The sequence below is a fragment of the Echinops telfairi genome, unplaced genomic scaffold (genome assembly GCF_000313985.2).
Source record: "Echinops telfairi isolate 266 unplaced genomic scaffold, ASM31398v2 ScPeMD7_7467;HRSCAF=8505_1, whole genome shotgun sequence".
NCBI lineage: Eukaryota > Metazoa > Chordata > Mammalia > Afrosoricida > Tenrecidae > Echinops > Echinops telfairi.
The window spans coordinates 18,943,965-18,950,924 of NW_022111368.1; the positions used below are offsets into that span (position 1 = coordinate 18,943,965).

General features: G+C 49.1%; 1 protein-coding gene across 2 annotated transcripts in view; it reads left to right on the forward strand.

Moving 5' to 3' along the window:
- The window catches only part of FHL2 (four and a half LIM domains 2), an 86,440-nt gene that overhangs the window by 61,913 nt on the left and 17,567 nt on the right, over positions 1-6,960 (forward strand). The gene's annotated exons all lie outside the window — the stretch shown is intronic.

The window sequence follows — 6,960 nt, forward strand, 5'->3', positions numbered from 1 at the left end:
CAGATTAGGTCTCAACAGGGAGTGCATGGGGAGCCAGGCAGCCAGCACTTCCCATATTAGGAAGATTTCTGAAGTGGAAAAACCCGAAATCTGAAAGGAAGTGTTTGGGCCTAATCTTACCTCTTTGTGAACACGTAGCTGCAATTGATGACATTGCGGCAAGCATGAGATTGGCGTTGGTCATTTGACTCTGGGATGTGTCAAATGCGTCTTCTTTCTTGATTTTTATGTCTCTCTCCTGAGAAAGCGTTAGATCCAGGACCTTTGCTGTTGTGAGATACTGGCCGGTTGGTGCCAACCCAGAGCCACCCCATGCGCACCCGAAGGAAACCCTGCCCTGCCCTGCACCTTCCTCAAGGTCATTCTTCTGCCTGAACGCATGGTCGGAGCCCCCATATCGGTCTTGGCGTTGGCCCTCTACATTACCAAGTATGGTGCCCTTCTCCAGGGACTGGTTTCTCTTGAGAGCGGGTCCAAAATCTCACTATCCTTGCCTCTAGGGAGCATCTGAACTGTCCTTCCTCCAAGATAGATCTGTGAGTTCTTTGAGCAGACCATCGTGCATCCAGTACTCTTCCCCAGCGCCGTGCTTCAAACACCTGGGTCCTTCTGAGGTCCACCTTATTCAGTGCCCAGGATACTCATAGGAAATGTTGAAGCTCTTGGAAGCCTGTCAGTGCCTCTGTCCTTGTGTGGCCTTGAGACTTCTGTACCTCAGTTGTACCCATGTATGCTGCGAGCCTGGGTTACTCAACCAGCAATCGAGACCAGCTGGACAAGGCTTGTTGTCGGGGGCTGTCGAGTATCTCTGCTCACAGCAGCCCAATGCCCAGCAGAACCAGGCACGACCCAGCCCCACGGCCTCCTCACCATTCTCTTGGGGGGTGAGCGCCCCATGACAGCCTCTGTGTCACACCGTCCCAGGTCTTCCTCTCTTTTGCTGCCCCTCTACTTTACCAAGCCTACCCCCATATGAACGACCCAAACTGAAAGTTTCCTTACAGCTGTCCCCAGCGGAGATCAGAAAAATCAACTGGCACCAGGTCTTGTGTAGGAAATATTTAGAGCATGTATGCTGGACTCCGGCATGCGGGTTCAATCAATTATAATCTAGCTTCTTGGCATTTCAGTGGCATTTTCCAGGAGCGCTAACTAGCGTGGCTGATATCCTGCCCCACACTGAACCCCACAGGAGAACACCGTGTCCGCCAAGAGCCGGGGCTTGGAGGAGGAGGCTGAGCTGGCAGGCTTGTTATCGTCCGCTCGCCGTCAAATCCCTGCTCGCTCCCTACTTCCTGTCGCCTTCTCTTAGGGAGTGATTCCAGGAAGAAACTGCTCAGATGAATTTACTAACCGAGCTCAGACTTCCTTCTAATGCCAGTGGTCAAAGCCTCGACCAGGCTCCTGGGTGTGGGATGAGAAACGTCTTCAGGCCTGTGCTTGATACCAGCCAGAAGGATCCAGTCAGCTGATACGCAGCATCTGATGTGAAGTGACTCCTGGGAGCCTGGGTTCCTGGAGCATCCACGTAGTGGAAGTAGTTAGGTCGTGGCGGGGTGGGGGTGAAGGAAATCACTAAAATGTTGAGTGATCTCAGGAGTAACCGGGTCAAAATGATGGTGGCTGCTGGATGTGCTTAGAAAGGTCTAGACATCTGATGTTTGGGTTGAGTAGCAGCACATGGATATGAACACCAGTTGCCATAGCAACCCAGGTGTGTCGCAGCAGCATGTTGCTCCCCAGGGTTTACAGTGGCTGGTTTTCAGAGCTAGATCACCAGGCCTTTCTTCTGAGGCACACTCGGTGGACTTGAATCTCCAGCTTTTTAATTAGCAGCAGAGAATTCATATTAAGTGTTCGCCCCACCCAGGGACTTCACATGTTAATCATATCCCCCCCCCAAAAAAAAATACCCCAAAACTTAAAAATCCTCAAACTCCCTGCCATCGAGTCAATAGGACAGGGAAGAAATGCCCCACAGGGTTTCTGAGACTGTCAATCTTTACAGGATTAGAAAGTCTTGTCTTTCTCCTGAGGAGCTCCCTGGTAGTTTCAAACTGCTGACCTTGCTGCGGACATTCTGTGTCTACAAGTCAGGCTTAAACTGGAGCTCTCGTGTTTACAAGTCAAAAATGTTGACTTGGGGTTGGGGGGAGGGAAATGGATTTCTGCAGTGCTTTGGACACGCCTGTATTTTTCCCTCGGCGCTTCCCAAGACAGGTCTTCTGTGGCTGGCCAGTCACACCGGCACCCTCCACGTCTCTGGGCTTTACGTGGGAATTGACCACCCAGGGCCTGGGCAGTGGTGAAATCCTGGGGGGTTACTTCTCAGGCGCTATTCCTCAGCCCCTCCTGAGAATTTTTTTTTTCTTCTTTTTTTGAGTAGGGGTGCGGAGAAGTCCGTCTCCGGCGACACATTCCTCTTCTTCTCTTTTCTGGTTTAATAAGATGCCCCCTCTCTTTCCTTTTGTTGTGGCTCTTACTTTCCTGGCTAGCAGGTAAAAGTAACCGAGCATAGAGGGAGCAGCTCTCTGACATTTCTGACTCCTACACGCTCTGGTGTGTTCTGGCGGGCTCATGTTACCCAGGCCATGAGTCACCAAACGGAAGAGCTTTTCCACAATACAGTCCTTTTTCAGGTGCCCTGGGCAGCCCAGAGGGGACCAGTCTAAGCTCCTGAAGAGGGGTGGGGGGCGGTCAGTTTTCACCTGCTACAGATTATTAATGTATGATGTTCCTTTGCAGAATTGGAGCTTTGCAGTTCAGTGATGGGTTTTGCATACAGAGAAGTGAACTCAAACTCAGTTTAATTCCATTGGCCATTCTGTATCTCATTTATCAAAGCAACCCCACAAAGCTCTAGGTGATATTTTTTTCTCAAACATCTGAAAACGCTTTTAGATAGAAATGCAATAGACCCACGAGTCCTCTGTCCGCAGGATGTGCACCCTGGAGTTTTAGAGGTTACACATTGAGGGGAGAGACCTAGAATTCAATTAAGGATCAGTACTGACACTACCTAGTTTAGAGAGCCTTACGGACCCTCGGGTTCAGGCAAGAACCCGCCCATTTAGTCTTGCTTTCAGAAAACCATGTGCCCGGCTTGTCTTTGGTCTTTTTTTTTTTAATCATTTTATTAGGGGCTCATACAACTCTTATCACAATCCACACACACATCAATTGTGTAAAGCACATTTGTACATTCATTGCCATCACCATTCTCAAAACATTTTCTCTCCACTTAAACCTCCGGCATTAGGTCCTCATTTTTCCCCTCCCTCCCCGCTCCCCCCTCCCCCATGAGCCCTTGATAGTTTATAAATTGTTATTTTGTCATATCTTGCCCTGTCCAACGTCTCCCTTCACCCACTTTTCTGTTGTCCGTCCCCCAGGGAGGAGGTCACATATAGCTCCTTGTAATCGGTTCCCTCGTTCCTACCCACTCTCCCTCTCCCCTCCCTGTTTCGCCACTCACACCGCTGGTCCTGCAGGGCTTTATGAGCTAGCGTCAGCAGCACTTCTTTTCACCGGCATGATGCCCCAAAGCCACACCTTCACATAGAATCATGTGTGGCAGTCCCTCGCAGCTGCTCCCTTCTCTTCTCAGTGCCCGCCATTTATATACACATAGATGGTGAATTCCTTGAACGAAAACAAAATGTGCAAAAAGATGACCAAATCGAATGGCTGTAGTGCGGTTCCAGGTCCTGGAAGACTAAAATCACAAGTATTATCTCGAGGAAAAGAGACGGTTTGCTCTCCCCTGCGTCAGGGTCTAGTTGGTGTTTCAGGACTTTCCAGTTGGGTCCAAAATAGATGTTCTCACCTCCCACAGCCAGGATGACGCCAGCTTCTACTTGGAGATCAGTCTTAGCGATGCCTTGGGAAGGCTGTGCTCCACCCCATCACCTGGGTGCTCAGGAAACTCCCATCTGGACACTGGCCAGGAGACGTGGTGGTGGCCCAATTAACAAATGAATGGCTATCTCTTTATTGAATGGATGATGGATTTGTGTTCGAGTTGAGTATACATACACACTTAACACAACAATAGAAAAGTATCTTTTCATATATATACATATATATATATATATATATATTTATTTATTTAGAAAAATATCCTTTCTGAGACAAAGCTGGGAACATAAATTGGTGGTGGTTTTTCAGTGATGAACAGTGCTTTCCAATGCTGCTCCGCCACTTGAAAAGGGGAAGCAGGGAAAAATCTTACTACTCCTCAGGCGAGATCCAGGGCAACTGTCTGAGCTGTCTGGTGCAGCTTACACAGAAATGCTCAAGGGGGTGGCATTAGCCAACAGCTATTTATTCTGTCGCGGTGTAGGAGGTTCGAAGTCCAAATTCAGAGCACCAACTCTAGGGGAAAGCTTTCTCTCTGCCAGCTCTGGGCGAAGGTCCTTGTCTCCCTTCAGTGTCTGTGAGCGGGGTCCTTTGAAGATCTCCCTGGGCAAAGGACACATTCCGCTCCTGACTCGTCTTTCTTGGTGGTAGTCCCTCCCTGCTTGCTTTTCTGATGTAGTGGTTACCCATTGGGCTGCTAATCTCAAAGTCAGCAGTTCAAAACCTCCAACCATCCTCAGGAAGAAAAACCAGACTTTCTACTCACGGTAAAAGGTCTAAGAAACACAGGAGCACTGCTACCCTGTCCTATTGGGTCTCTGTGAGTCAGAACGACCCAGTGGCAGGGAGTTTGGATTTTGTTTTTTTGTTTTGTTTTGATGATAGTGTTGTGTGTTAGGTGTTGGGCTGCTAACTGCCAGTTCAGCAGTTCAAAACCACCAGCAGTTACAAGGGAGAAAGATAGGGCTTTCTACTCCTGCGAAGTGTGACTGTCTCAGAAATCCACAGGGACGGTTCTACTCTGTCCTGTAAGGTCCCTGTGAGGAATTGACTATGGCAATGGTAGTTTTGAGTGAAGATAAAAACTGTGATTTAAACAAGGGTGTGACAACTACTCAATATTGGGAGCCCTGTCTTAACCAGCTTATACAGACCCCTGAGAGACACAATTCAGTCTGTGACAGCAGCACAGAGTGAGATACTGGTTTCTGTGCTGTGGGCTCCTTTCTCTCATTCACCCAAAAAGTGTGAATTCTGTTTCCTAACTATCTCTCACATCTGTTCCTTATTTATGACTCCCACTGACCCCTCCTCTTGCTGGGTCACCATCATTCTCGGCAGCCGCCTTCTGAACGTTCTCCTGCCACCCCCATCGCTCCCCACTTCCTTCCCCATTTAATGCCACAATCTGAGCCTTTTACACTTCAAGGGAGCATGGCAGTTCGCCACTGCCTTTAGGAGATTTCAAACCCCATGCAGACATAAAAGGTCCTCTGAGGTCCTGCCTTGACAGAAGCTCACCCATCGCATCTCTGGGCACCCCTCAACATCCATGCAGCCTGGCACATGGGCCCCCCCGCGCTCCCCTCTCTCTCAACTTTCATCGTTGTTGCTCTTGTGCTTTCTCTGCCCCTCTCCTACCCCTTCTACAAGGATCTTGGTGATGCAGCATGTTAAGTGCTGTGCTGTTAACCAGAAGGTCAGTGGTTTGAACCAGTTGCCAGTTGCTCAGGCTGCTCTCATAGAGATCTCTAACCTTGGAGACCCACTACGAGTCAGAATCAACACGATGGCAGTGGGTTGGTTGGGGTGGCGTGGGTTCTTGCCCCTTCCTCCTCACTCACTGCCATCCGTGGTCCTTCTGCGTTCAACTAGTAGAACCATCTCTCAGTCCTGAACCCCTGTTCCTTCAGGTCAAATCGAATCATCCCTGTCCCCAAACTGAACAAACCTAACTCACTGGCAGCGAGTTGAGTCTGACTCAGAATGAGCCTACAGGACAGGGTAGAACGGCCTCTGTGGGTTTCTGAGCTTGTAACTCTTTACTGGGGTAGAAAGCCTCATCTTTCTCCTCAGAATGGTTGGTGTTTTCGAACTGCTGACCTTATAGTTAGCAGCCTAATGCATAGCCCACGATGCCACCAGGGCTCCTTGTGCTTTGGGGTTCTTGTCTGCATTTCTCTCACAGTCGAGGCAACTCCACCCTTCCAGTGACCACAGTTACTGTCAAGTGGGTTTGCTTATCCCCATCACCAGCCAGGAACTCCTGCCCCCTGTCCTGTCGTCTCTCATCTGTGGAAGGAGAAGCCCTTCTTAGTGTTCATGTTGCCAGGCTCTAATTCTTAGAGGCAGTAAACGTCCAAGGGATGTGCTTCAAGAGCCGTCCACACACCAGCACACAGGGTTACTCAAAGATATGGCGAGGGAAAAGCAAATTCACCTTGTCCTGATCCAGAATGCCCACAAGCCTCATTAAAATAAACCAGATCCACTGCCGTCAACTTGATCTGACTCACGACAACCTTAGAGGCAGCGCGGGAACAGCCCCAAGAGTCCCACGGAGCCACTGGTGGTTCAAACCACCAACCTCGAGCACTTAGCCAGTGTGCCCCTCTGGGCTCTTCCATGAACCTCAGACGCCTTCAGTTCTTTGTCTGCCCTGTGAATCAGCACCAGAAACCTGTTGCTCTGGATAAGACCCAAAAGGAGTCTAAAGTCTAGAGCTGGCTTTTTTTGTTGCTGTAATATCTATCTCTATATAGATAGATATAGATACATATACATATATATATATATATATATATATATCACATTTGCCAACTCAGCATTTTTCAGGCATATCATTTAGTGACATCAACTATGTTAATCGTGTGCTGCAACCCTCACCCATAACCATGGCCACATTTCCCACCACCATAGACAGAAACACAAGGGTTTCCTCAAGAATAGCTCTCCCCTTCGGACAGGGCAAGATATGACAAAATACCCATTTATAAACTATCAAGGGCTCATGTGGGAGGGGGGAGCTGGGAAGGAGGGGAAAAATGAGAAACTGACAACAGAAAAGTGGGTGAGGGGAGACTCGGACAGTGTAAGACATGA